Raw genomic sequence first — 13471 nt, 5'->3', positions numbered from 1 at the left:
TTTGGAGATGAATCTTTTGTCAGTTGCTTCTTTTGCAAATATTTTCTCCCATTATAAGTGTTGTGTTTTCATCTTGTTTATGGTTTCTATGCTGTGCAAAAGTTTTTATGTTTCATTAGGTCCAATTTGTTTACTTTTCTTTTTATATCCATTTCTCTAGGAGGTGGGTCAAATAGGATCTTACTCTGATTTATGTCATAGAGTGTTCCGCCTATGGTTTCTTTTAAGAGTTTTATAGTGCCTGGCCTTACATTAGGTCTTTAATCCATTTGAAGTTTATTGTGTATGGTGTTATGGAGTGTTTTAATTTCATTATTTTACATGTAGTTGTCCAGTTTTCCCAGCACCGCTTATTGAAGAGACTGTCTTTTCTCCATTGTGCATCCTTGCTTCTTTTGTCATACATTAGTTGACCATAGGTGTGTGGGTTTATCTCTGGGCTTTCTATCCTGTTCCTTTGATCTATATTTCTGTTTCTGTGCCAGTACCATGTTGTCTTGATTACTGTAGCTTTGTAGTATATTCTGAAGTCAGGGAGCCTGATTCATCCAGCTCCATTTTTCTTTCTCAAGATTGCTTTGGCTATTCGGGGTCTTTTGTACTTCCATTCAATTGTGAAATTTTTTGTTCTAGTGTTGTAAAAAATGCCAGTGGTCGTTTGATAGGGATTGCATTGAATTTGTAGATTGCTTTGGGTAGTAGAGTCACTTTCACAATGTTGATTCTTCCAATCCAGGAGCATGGTATATCTCTCCATCTATTTGTATCGTCTTTAGTTTCTTTCACCAGTGTCTTATAGTTTTCTGCGTACAGATCTTTTGTCTCATTAAGTAGGTTTATTCCTAGGTGCTTTATTTATTTTTTAAGAAGATGTTGGGGGTAGGAGTTTATTAATTAATTTATATATTTTTGCTGTGTTGGGTCTTCGTTTCTGCAAGGGCTTTCTCTAGTTGTGGCAAGTGGGGGCCACTCTTCATCACGGTGCATGGGCCTCTCACTGTTGCGGCCTCTCTTGTTGCAGAGCACAGGCTCCAGACGCACAGGCTCAGTAGTTGTGACTCTCAGACCCAGTTGCTCTGCAGCGTGTGGGATCCTTTCAGACCAGGGCTTGAACCCATATCCCCTGAATTAGCAGGCAGATTCTGAACAACTGTGCCACCAGGGAAGCCCCACTTTATTATTTTCATTGCAATGGTAAATGGAAATATTTCCTTAATTTCTCTTTCAGATTTTTCATCATTAGTGTATAAGAATGCAAGAGAATTCTGTACATTAATTTTGCATCCTGCTATTTTACCAAATTCATTGATTAGCTCTAGTAGTTTTCTGGTAGCATTTTTAGGATTATCTATGTATAGTATCATGTCATCTGTAAACAGTGACGGTTTTGCTTCTTCTTTTCCCATTTGGATTCCTTTAATTTATTTTTCTTCCCTGATTGCTTTGGCTAAAACTTCCAAAACTATGTGGAGTAATAGTTGTGAGAGTGGGCAACCTGCTCTTGTTCCTGATCTTAGTGGAAATGGTTTAATTTTTTCACCATTGATAATGATGTTGGCTGTGGGTTTGTCTTATATGGCCTTTATTATGTTAAAGTAAGTTTCCTCTATGCCTACTTCCTAGAGGGTTTTGGGTGTTGAATTTTGTTGAAATCTTTTTCTGCAGCTAAAGAGATTTTCATATGTTTTTTTCTCCTTCAATTTTTTAATATGGTGCATCACACTGATTGCTTTGCATATATTGAAGAATCCTTGCATTCCTGGGATAAACCCCACTTCATCATGGTGTATGATCCTTTTAATGTGTTGTTGGATTCTGTTTGCTAGTATTTTGTTGAGGATTTTTGCATCTATGTTCATCAGTGATATTGGCCTGTCGTTTTCTTTCTTTATGACATCTTTGTCTGGTTTTGGTATCAGGGTGATGGTGGCCATGTAGAATGTGTTTGGGAGTGTTCCTCCCTCTGCTATATTTTGGAAGAGTTTGAGAAGGATAGGTGTTAAGTCTTCTCTATATGTTTGATAAAATTCACCTATGAAGGCATCTGGTCCTGGGCTTTTGTGTGTTGGAAGATTTTTAATCACAGTTTCGCTTTCAGTGTTTGTGAATGATCTGTTGGTATTTTCTATTTCTTCCTGGTTCAGTCTCAGAGGGTTGTACTTTTCTAAGAATTTGTGCTTTTCTTCCAGGTCGTCCACTATATTGGCATATAGTTGCTTGCAGTAATCTCTCATGATCCTTTGTATTTCTTCAGGGTCAGTTGTTACTTCTCATTTTTTATGTCTAATTCTGTTGTTTTGAGTCTTTTCCCTTTTTTTCTTGATGAATCTGGCTAATGGTTTATCAATTTTGTTTATCTTCTCAAAGAACCAGCTTTTAGTTTTATTGACCTTTCCTATTGTTTCCTTCATTTCTTTTTCATTTATTTCTGATGTGAGCTTTATGATTTCTTTCCTTCTGTTAGCTTTGGTGTTTTTTTTTTGTTGTTGTTGTTCTTCTTTCTCTAATTGCTTTATGTGTAAGGTTAGGTTTTTGTTTGTTTGTTTTTTTTTTGTTTTTTTATTTTATTTTTTTTTTGCTTTATAAGAAATGTAATCAGTTATACATATACATATATTCCCATATCCCCTCCCTTTTTTTTTTTTTTAATAACAAAGTGAATCAGTCATACATATACATCTGTTCCCACATCCCTTCCCTCATGCATCTCCCTCCCTCCCACCCTCCCCATCCCACCCCTCCAGGCAGTCACAAAGCACCCAGCTGATCTCCCTGTGCTCTGTGGCTGCTTCCCACTATCTATCTACCTTACGTTTGGTAGTGTATATATGTCCGTGCCTCTCTTTCGCTTTGTCACAGCTTACCCTTCCCCCTCCCCATATCCTCAAGTCCATTCTCTAGTAGGTCTGTGTCTTTATTTCTGTCTTACCCCTATGTTCTTCATGACATTTTTTTTTCTTAAATTCCATATATATGTGTCAGCATACAGTATTTGTCTTTCTCTTTCTGACTTACTTCACTCTGTATGACAGACTCTAGGTCCATCCACCTCATTACAAATAGCTCAATTTCATTTCTTTATATGGCTGAGTAATATTCCATTGTATATATATGCCACATCTTCTTTACCCATTCATCCGATGATGGACACCTAGGTTGTTTCCATCTCCGGGCTATTGTAAATAGGGCTGCTATGAATATTTTGGTACATGTCTCTTTTTGAATTATGGTTTTCTCAGGGTATATGCCCAGTAGTGGGATTGCTGGGTCATATGGTAGTTCTATTTGTAGTTTTTTAAGGAACCTCCATACCGTTCTCCATAGTGGTCGTACCAGTTCACATTCCCACCAGCAGTGCAAGAGTGTTCCCTTTAGGTTAGGTTGTTTAATTCAGGTTTTTCTTGTTTCTTGGGGTAGAATTTTATTGCTACTAACTTCCCTATTAGAACTGCTTTTGTTGCATCCCATAGGTATTGGGTCGTTGTGTTTTCATTGTCATTTTTTTCTAGGTATTTTTTTTTTATTTCCTCTTTGATTTTTTCAGTGATCTCTTGGTTATTTAGTAATGTATTATTTAGCCTCCATGTGTTTGTATATTTTACAGTTTTATTTTCCTGTAATTGATATATAGTATCATAGGGTTGTGTTCAGAAAAGATACTTGATATGATTTCAATTTTCTTAAATTTACCAAGGCTTGATTTCTTACCCAAGATATGATCTATCCTGGAGAGTGTTCCATGAGCACTTGAGAAGAAAGTACATTCTGTTTTTTTTGGATGGAATGTTCTATAAATATCAATTAAGTCCATCTTGTTTAATGTGTCATTTAAAGCTGTGTTTCCTTGTTTTCTTCATTTTGGATGATCTGTCCATTGGTGAAAGTAGGGTGTTAAAGTACCTTACTATTATTATTATTTTTTAATTTATTTATTTTAGGCTGTGTTGAGTCTTCATTGTTGCACACAGGTTTTCTCTAGTTGCAGCAATTGGGGGCTACTCTTCGTTGAGTTGCACAGGCTTCTCATTGCTGTGACTTTTCTTGTTGTGGAGCGGAGGCTCTAGGCACATGGGCTTTAGTAGTTGTGGCACACAGTTTCAGTAGTTGTGGCTTGAGGGTTCTAGAGTGCAGGCTCAGTAATTGTGGCTCATGGGCTTACTTGGTCTTTGGCATGTGGGACCAGGGCTCAAACCCATGTCTCCTGCATTGGCAGGTGGATTCTTAATCACTGAACAACCAGGGAAACACCCCCTACTATTATTGTATTACTGTTGACTTCCCCTTTTATGGCTCTTAGCATTTGCCTTATGTATTGAGGTGCTCCTATGTTGGGTGCATAAATATTTACAATTGTTATATCTTCTTCTTGGAATGATCCCTTGCTCATTATGTAGTGTCCTTCTTTGTCTCTTGCAATAGTCTTTATTTTAAAGTCTATTTTGTCTAATATGAGTACTGCTACTCCAGCTTTCTTTTGATTTACATTTGCATGGAATATCTTTTTCCATTTCCTCACTTTCAGTCTGTATGTGTCCCTAGGTCTGAAGTGGGTCACTTGTAGACAGCATATATACAGGTCTTGTTTTGTATCCATTCAACCAGTCTATGTCTTTTGGTTGGAGCACGTAAGCCATTTACATTTAAGGTAATTATCAGTATGTATGTTCCTATTACCATTTTCTTAATTGTTTTGGGTTTGTTATTGTAGGTCTTTTCCTTATCTTGTGTGTCCTGCCTAGAGAAGTTCCCTCAGTATTTGTTTTGAAGCTGGTTTTGTGGTGCTGAATTCTCTGAGCTTTTGCTTGTCTGTAAAGTTTTTAATTTCTCCATCGAACTGAATGAGATCCTAGCTGGGTAGAGTAATCTTGGTTGAAGGTTTTTCCCTTTCATCACTTTAAATATGTCTTGCCATTCCCTTGTGGCTTGCAAAGTTTCTGCTGAAAGATCAGCTGCTAACCTTATGAGGATTCCCTTGTATGTTATTTGTTGCTTTTCCCTCACTGCTTTTAATCTTTTTTCTTTGTTTTTAATTTTTGATAATTTGATTATGATGTGCCTTGGTGTGTTTCTCCTTAGTTTTATCTTGTATGGGACTCTCTGCACTTCCTGGACCTGATTGTCTATTTCTTTTCCCATATTAGGGAAGTTTTCAACAATAATCTCTTCAAATATTTTCTCAGCCCCTTTTTTTTTCCTCTTCTTCTTCTGGGACCCCTATAAATTGAATGTTCGTACATTTAATATTGTCCCAGAGGTGTCTGAGACTGCCTTCAATTCTTTTCATTCTTCTTTATTCTGCTCTGTGGTAGTTATTTCCACTATTTATTTTCCAGGTCACTTATTCATTCTTCTGTCTCAGTTATTCTGCTGCTGATTCCTTCTAGAGAATCTTTAGTTTCATTTATTGCATTGTCCATCATTGTTTGTTTGCTCTTTATTTCTTCTAGGTCCTTGTTAAACGTTGTTGTATTTTCTCCATTTTATTTCCAAGTTTTTGGATCATCTTTACTATCAGTACTCTGAATTCTTTTTCAGGTAGACTGCCTATTTCCTCTTCATTTGTTTGTTCTCATGAGTTTTTACTTTGCTCCTTCATCTTTTGTGTATTTCTCTGTCTTCTCATTTTGCTTAACTTACTGTGTTTGCAGTCTCCTTTTCACAGGCTTCTGGTTCATAGTCCCCATTGTTTTTAGTGCCTGCCCCCAGTGGGTAAGGTTGGTTCAGTGGGTTGTGTAAGCTTCCTGGTGGAAGGTATTGGTGCCTGTGTTCTTGTGGATGAGGCTGGATCTTGTCTTTCTGGTGTGCAGGACCATATCTGGTAGTTTGTTTTGTGGTGTCTGTGAACTTATTATGATTTTAAGTAGCTTCTCTGCTAATGGGTGTGTTTGTGTTCCTGTTTTGCAATTTTTTTTTCATGGGGTGTTCAGCACTGGACCTTGCTGTTCATTGAGTGGAGCTGGGTCTTAACATTGAAATGGAGATCTCTGTGAGAGCTCTTGTCAATTGATATTACCTGGGACCAGGAGGTTGCTGGTGGTCCAATGTCCTGAACTCAGCTCTTCCACTCAGAGGCTCAGGCCTGACACCCGGCTGGAGCACCAACACTCTGTTAGCTGAAAACTGTGCTCCTGCTATTGTGCTGGCTGGTCCTTTTCTATCCTTTTTCCTGTCTTCTTTATCTCCATGACCTTCTGGGCAAGGGGGAGAGCAATGCTACTTCAGTGTGAGGAGCACCAAGGTGCTGGCTCTGCTGGCCATGCTGCTGCTTGCTATCATTATTCTTGATCTGGTACAGGGGCCATCAGCCCATGGCCTGGGATTTATGTTAATGTCACACCTCAAGCAAATCACCTTTTGTCCTCTCAAATTTAATATGCACAATTTGACATTTATTTTCTATCTCATTTTTCCCAGTGAAGTCATAATAAACTTTTCATAGTAAATAGAGCAACACACAAGGATTAAACATTACCTTCTACCTTGTCCTCATTTAAATAGATGAGCAACAACCTGATACTGTCTTCCTCAATTAACATCCCCTTTTACTGTTTTTGAAGCATCATTTAATTGTGCATACAATGCCATAAATGTATCTCAGAAAATACAGACCTCCAAGAATAGTAAAAAAAATACCTTAACATCCTTATATCTATCCATCCATCTATATGTGTATATCACCACAATTGCCCACATTTCCTATTTCAAGTGTGAGGATTGGTCATAAGTGACCATGTTGAAAATATTTCCATGTCCTTTAAAATATATCAGAATTAAAAGTTTCTCTCCCTCAATTATTTATAAGTATTTTTTAAATGAATAAATAAATGAATACATGATTTAAAATTCAGAAGAATATTACCTGTTAGATTTCAAGCTCCATGGGATAAGAAACATTTCTCTCATGCATTGAATAGCACAATGTCATCACTTGATAGGATTTCTGGTATAAATAAAGTAAGGAATTAACTAGGTTCAGCATTTTTAATCTACCTGCTATTCAGTATGTCTATAAATTAATGGGACTAAATTTAAAAAACAAGTAGAAAATTATGCTTCTAAATATACAGTAGTAAAATCATCAATACCTAATACAATTCCCTAAAAGAAATATTGACATATAATAAATGCTTAACAAATGAGCAATAGTTTGTTGAATCTAATTATTTCCTCCTCTGTTTACACATTTATCTCACTGATAACACTTTTTTTTTTTGCAAAATATTTTATCACTTCTCTTTGGAATTATTTTTAGAGCTATTTTATTTATTTAATTATGTGACTACTTACAGAACACTAGAATAGTTTACTACCAATGGATAGCTATCCATCTGTCTACCACTATCTATCTAGCTATAAATCTATCTATAAATCTATCATCTATCTGTCTATGCATCTGTATCTATAATGTTATGAGAAACACTTATCTGGAAATTTATTTTTTGTGTCTATTATTTAGTATTGTGTCATAATGGCATATATTAATGAATTGCCCCAATTTCAGATTGGAATAATAGCATCAATTGAGATACATTTGTATGGCAGGGTAAATATAAACAACAGAAAAGATAAGTATGAACAGAAACATTTAAACCTACATATGCATATATATATATATATATATATATATATATATATATATATATATATATATATACAATTTTGCTTATCATTCTGTACTTCACAAAATTGTTTCTGGGCTTCTCTGGTGGCGCAGTGGTTGGGAGTCTGCCTGCCATTGCAGGGTACATGGGTTCATGCCCCGGTCCAGGAAGATCCCACATGCCACAGAGCAGCTGGACCTATGCGCCATGGCCACTGAGCCTGCATGTCTGGAGCATGTGCTCTGCAATGGGAGAGGCCACAACAGTGAGAGGCCCACATACCAAAAAAAAAAAAAAAAGAATAAATTTGTTTCTGATGTCTCACATAGATAATTAAGCCAATAGAATATATCATGTTTTATATATAGACACATTAAACATTCAAAATAAATATTTCATTATACAAATTTTAAAAAAATGTTACTACATTAGGAAGTATTTAATTGATAGATATCTAAAATTATTGGAGAGTTTTGGGTATTTAAGGGGAAAAATTCTTAGGACTTTAAATACTAATGACTACTTGATTCAACACCAGAACAATATTTAATATTCTATTTATCTTTCTAAATTAGAGAAGAGTGACAGGGAAAAATACAGTGATATTTACAAATCCTTTAAAAAAGGTCATGTTTACTGAGATTTGTTAGTTATATTTTTGTGATTTATTACAGCAATATAGACTTGAAAATTTTCAAAATCTGAAGCTTCTTTAGGATCACAGTAAGTACCCCCCTTCCTGCTCATCATCTAATTTTGCCCCTCATTAATATCAAATGGATTAAGTTAACTTTTATTTTTCACCAGAAGATTTTATTCATAAAAAGTTGATTATTTTGTAACTGTTTTATCTTAATAATAGAAAACTAAATTTATCTCTGTACTCAAAAGAAAAAGAAAGAGAATTTGATTCAAAGGATCCTAATTTTTCAATCATTTTACCTATTGAATGTAATCATTGAAAAGGTCATTAAATCAAAAGTAATCATTGAAAAAGTAACTAAACTCAATGTCCATTTAAAGCAAAGGCACATGACCTGTTTTGAATACATTGCCCACTTCAGCTACAAGGACCTTGAATAAAAATGTTTATGCCTGAGAGAGAAGTCTGAGGAAAATTAACCATGGGCTAATCCATTGAACAACATGATTTCAAGGATAAATTGCATCAGTTAACTGAGAATCCAAAAAAACATATTTGCTGGGGGCTTCCCTGGTGGCGCAGTGGTTGAGAGTCTGCCTGCCGATGCAGGGGACACGGGTTCGTGCCCCGGTCTGGGAAGATCCCACATGCCGCGGAGCAACTGGGCCCGTGAGCCAAAATTACTGAGCCTGTGCGTCTGGAGCCTGTGCTCCGCAACAGGAGAGGCCGCGATAGTGAGAGGCCCGTGCACCGCGATGAAGAGTGGCCCCCGCTCTCCACAACTAGAGAAAGCCCTCGCACAGAAACGAAGACCCAACACAGCCAAAAATAAATAAATAAATAAATAAAGCAAACTGTCAACAAGTAAAAATAAACACTATTATATTAAAAAAAATAAAAATAAAAATAAAATATTTGCTGGAATCAGATTATATATTGGATGGACTCATATACAGATTCGCTATTTATATAAAAACTAGAAACAAAAAATATTGGTAAACTTAGTTTACACTGCTGATGTGACATCATATAGAAGTTAATAGTAATTTTCCAGCAAGGAACAAGTGAGTATGGTCTCTGTTCTACCTTTGTGAAATATGTTCCTGGGTGAGCCACTCTTTGTCATTCTTTCCTTAGTGTGTTTTAAAGACTTTAGCCTCTCTTAAAATTTACAGTTAGCATAATGATTTCTTTACTAGTTCTTTTCGCTACTGTTTACGTATCCCTATTAAATAAAGTTTCCATTATTTACTGCTGTTTTTAACCAAAACTTTTATTTTTAGAACTTTGTTTCACCTAGATGTAACAAATTTTCTCTGAAAGCAAGTTCTACATGCTCTCTCTTTCTCTGACTTCTGTAACCTGTTGAGATTATCTGCTATGAATCTGTGACTATTTCTCAATGTTCTTTTTCCTCTGTCATTGAATTCATTTTCTTTCAATTTTGGGCATCTACAATTTTTTTGTTCGCTTGTTTCATAGCCTGTACTATTTTTAACATTAATTCTAGGTACAATGGGTAGAGTTATTTATTTCACTTTTGAAGGTTAATTATTTTGACAGAAATAACACACTTTATAGTATAGTTATACTGGATAAAACCAAAATCTTTATTTCAATAATTTAACAAATATAAATGGCATGATTTTTACTCATTCAGTCTTCATAGCAAGCCTGTGAGATATATGCAATTATTATCCTTTTTTTTTCAGATGAGATAACTGAAGCTCAGAGAGCTTGCATGAATTGTTCAAGATAACACAGCTAGAAAGTAGAGAACTGAGATTTGATCCCTGGAATGTAGAATTCATGTTCTTAACCACTATGCAATGCATGCCCTCTCAGTTAAATAAATAACTCATCTTAAGGAGAAATTTCATAGAGCAAATTTACCATTCATAAATACTTGTTAATGATGTTACAGCACTATTTTATCAGAAATATTTGTCATCAACAATATAAATGGAAATTATTCCTTTGTTATTGTGTGTTCAATGTCATAAATAATAAAAATATAATAATAATAATAGTAATGATGATAATAATAATAATAGTATATAACAAACTTAGAGGCTAAAACAACACACATTTATTTTTTCATCTTTTCCATGGGTCGAGGTGCAAGCACAATTTATCTGGCTCCTCTGCTCAGGGTCTCACAAAGGTGCAATCAAGGTGTTAGCTGGGCTATGTGCTCATCTAGATGTTCAAATTGAGAATGGCTTTGTAGTTCTCTCAGGCTGCTGGCAAAATCCAACCTCTTGCAATTATTGGACTGAGGTCTCCACATTTTTGCTAACTGCCAGGTCCTCTATGCTACCCTCCATTCCTTGCCATGTGACCCTTTCAATAGGAAGTTTACAACATGTATGTTTGCTTCATAAAATAATCATGGGGTTGATTTCTCATCACCTTTGCTGTATAAAATAACCTAATCAAAAGTGTGACATTCTTTTGCCTTTGCCATATTCTATTGGTTAGAATCAACTCACTGGTGCCACCTTGTAATCAAGAAAAGATTTCACAAATTCCTGGGTACCAGAAGGTGGGAAATCCTTGTGGCATTCCACTGCTTGCTACAATCATTATGACCATTTTAAATACTGATACCAAATAATTGTATACCTTGGTTTGAATTAAGATGAAGAATTTGGGGGATAGTAACCTCCTTTCATGAAACCTTTTCAATCTGAGTGACCAGCTGCAAACTTTTTAACATTCTTTGGAGAGGCCAACATCATGACTTTTGAATATTAGTGTATATCATTGGTACAGGATTGATCAGGTTTCCTCAATTTACAGCCCTAATTTTCAAATACCCACTCATCAATTTATCCAATGAGGAGAACATTTCCTCCTGAAGCACTGTTCCTCTGTCAGTCTTCCAAGTGGCAGAGCTAAAGGGAATAGCTATTACAGTTACTTCCTAGCATACTGGAAACAAGAAATTGTAAGCAGAATATATTTCAACTTTCATTGCTTTATTGATGGTTGCTCAGTGATTGACCTACATGCAATTGATCTGGGCAGCCCCACAGTACTCAGTCTATGCATTTAATTGATATTTTAGTGAATAACACCTAATGTATTGAGCATGATTTAAGGGGAAACAAAGAATCCTTCTTGAACCTGTCCCCTATTAAATTTGAACCGTTCATGATGCTACTTAAGTTACTTTTCATGCCACTCACTTTTAACTATGCCTCTACCCATAGGGCTATGATAGCTTCAAATTTAAATTCCAGCTGTATATATTTTTCTATTTATAACAGCTTAAGAAACTCTTACAAGTCTAGAATTAAGAGCGTTTGAAATTATTTGAAAGTAGCTATTGAGATACTACCAATTAAAAATTAGGTAACAAAATAATTTCTGTGCAGAAAGACACACATGGCAAAATAATATTTCTTTGACAAGGAAATGAGTACAGGTACTTAAGAATATGGAATTCAGGGCAGTTAAAAAATATGAATGTGATTCTTTGTTGCTTCTTTTGCAAGAATGAAGACTGTTCTCAGGATTAAGACTGTCCACATTCCAGATGATGTCAACATCACTCTGAAAGGATGCACAGTTCCAGAGGCACCCTGTGGAAGGACTTCAATCACATCAATGTAGAACTCAATCTCCTTGGAAAGAAAAAGAGGCTCCAGGCTACAAAGGGTGGGGAAATAGAAAGCAACTCGTTTCCATCTGCACTATCTGTAGTCATGTACAGAACATGACCAAGGGTGTTGGTCTATTCTAAGATGAGGTCTGTGCATGCCGATTTCACCATCAATGTCGTTCTTCAGGAGAATGGGTATCTTGATGAAATCCAAAATTTCTTTGGCAAAGAATACATCTACTGGACTTGGATGAAGCCCGGAGCTGCTTGTTCAGTATCTCATGACTAAAAAGATGAATTGATTTTTTTTTAAGATGAGTTAATTCTTGAAGGAAACAACACTGAACTTCTATCAAATTTAGCTGCTTTGACACAGCAAACTCCAAGAGTTAAAAGCAAAGATATCAGATAAATTTTGAATGGTATCTACATTTCTGAAAACGGAACAGTTCATCAGGGTTATAAATAAAATCTAAGTTTTCCAGCTACAGAAAGAGCAAGTTGCCAGATAATGCCTCAGACTTATTTGTAATATTTCAAAGATGAAAGAAAAGCCATGTATTGAAAAAAAATACTAATGTGTTTATGCTATACTTGTACATTTAATGCTTAATATATTATTAAACACAGACAGAGGCAAAAGTTCTGCTCTAAAGATTAGAAAGGCCATTTCAGGGAGCAAAAATATCCAGCAACTAAGCTGGCTTTGTGCAATCACATGCTCAATCACCAGTTGGCATAACATTTTATTTATTTATTTTTAACATCTTAATTGGAGTATAATTGCTTTACAGTGGTGTGTTAGTTTCTTCTTTATAACAAAGTGAATCAGTTATACATACACATATGTTCCCATATCTCTTCCCTCTTGCATCTCCCTCCCTCCCACCCTCCCTATCCCACCCCTCTAGGTGGTCACAAAGCACCGAGCTGATCTCCCTGTGCTATGCGGCTGCTTCCAATTATCTATCTATTTTACATGACATAACATTTTTTAAAATGTGATACTACTTCAAGTGTGTGACAAAGACTGCTTGATAATGATTCATACAGAGATGGATTTTTTTTTTTTTTTTTTTTTTTTTTTTTACAGGATGCTTAGGGCCTAAAATTTACTGCTTGATCTTTAGTCTGAGGACTACAGCCTGTGGTCTCAGTGGTATCCTTGATGATAAAGACAAAGAAAAATCACACCAATATACTTTGTGTTTCACAAAGAGTTTACTTATTAAATCTTCAAAATGAGTCTAGAAAGGCATTTATTTACTTTCTATTTTAAAAAAAAAATTCGGGGCACCCAGAATTTGAAGATATGACCCAGTTTCCATGAATCTGTACACAATATTTTTTAAGAGAAAATACAAAGTAAAATGGTTATCACCCAACAGATTTCAAGAATCACATCTCAATATTGTGTGTGGCACCATAATTTTGGAATTCTAGACATTTTGGATTTCTAAAAATTGAGTTAAAATTATGGTTCCACTGTTTATCAGATCTGGCAAATTAAGATTGTTTCTTGACATTTCTGTGTCTTAAATGAAACTTCTGCCAAATGAATAATAGAATATATATATATATATATATATATATATATATATATATATATATATAATACAA

The 13471-nt window shown here is 35.3% G+C and overlaps 1 pseudogene across 1 annotated transcript; it reads left to right on the top strand.

The window, feature by feature from the left end:
* The first annotated feature begins 11745 nt into the window (after positions 1-11745).
* Positions 11746-12263, top strand: LOC307051033 (large ribosomal subunit protein uL6-like; annotated as a pseudogene). The gene has a single exon. The product of its transcript is annotated as a large ribosomal subunit protein uL6-like (transcript).
* The last annotated feature ends 1208 nt before the right edge of the window (positions 12264-13471 follow it).

The sequence above is a fragment of the Hyperoodon ampullatus genome (assembly GCF_949752795.1).
Source record: "Hyperoodon ampullatus genome assembly, chromosome: 3".
In the NCBI taxonomy this organism is placed as follows: domain Eukaryota; kingdom Metazoa; phylum Chordata; class Mammalia; order Artiodactyla; family Ziphiidae; genus Hyperoodon; species Hyperoodon ampullatus.
This window is presented reverse-complemented; position numbering and strand designations above follow the sequence as displayed.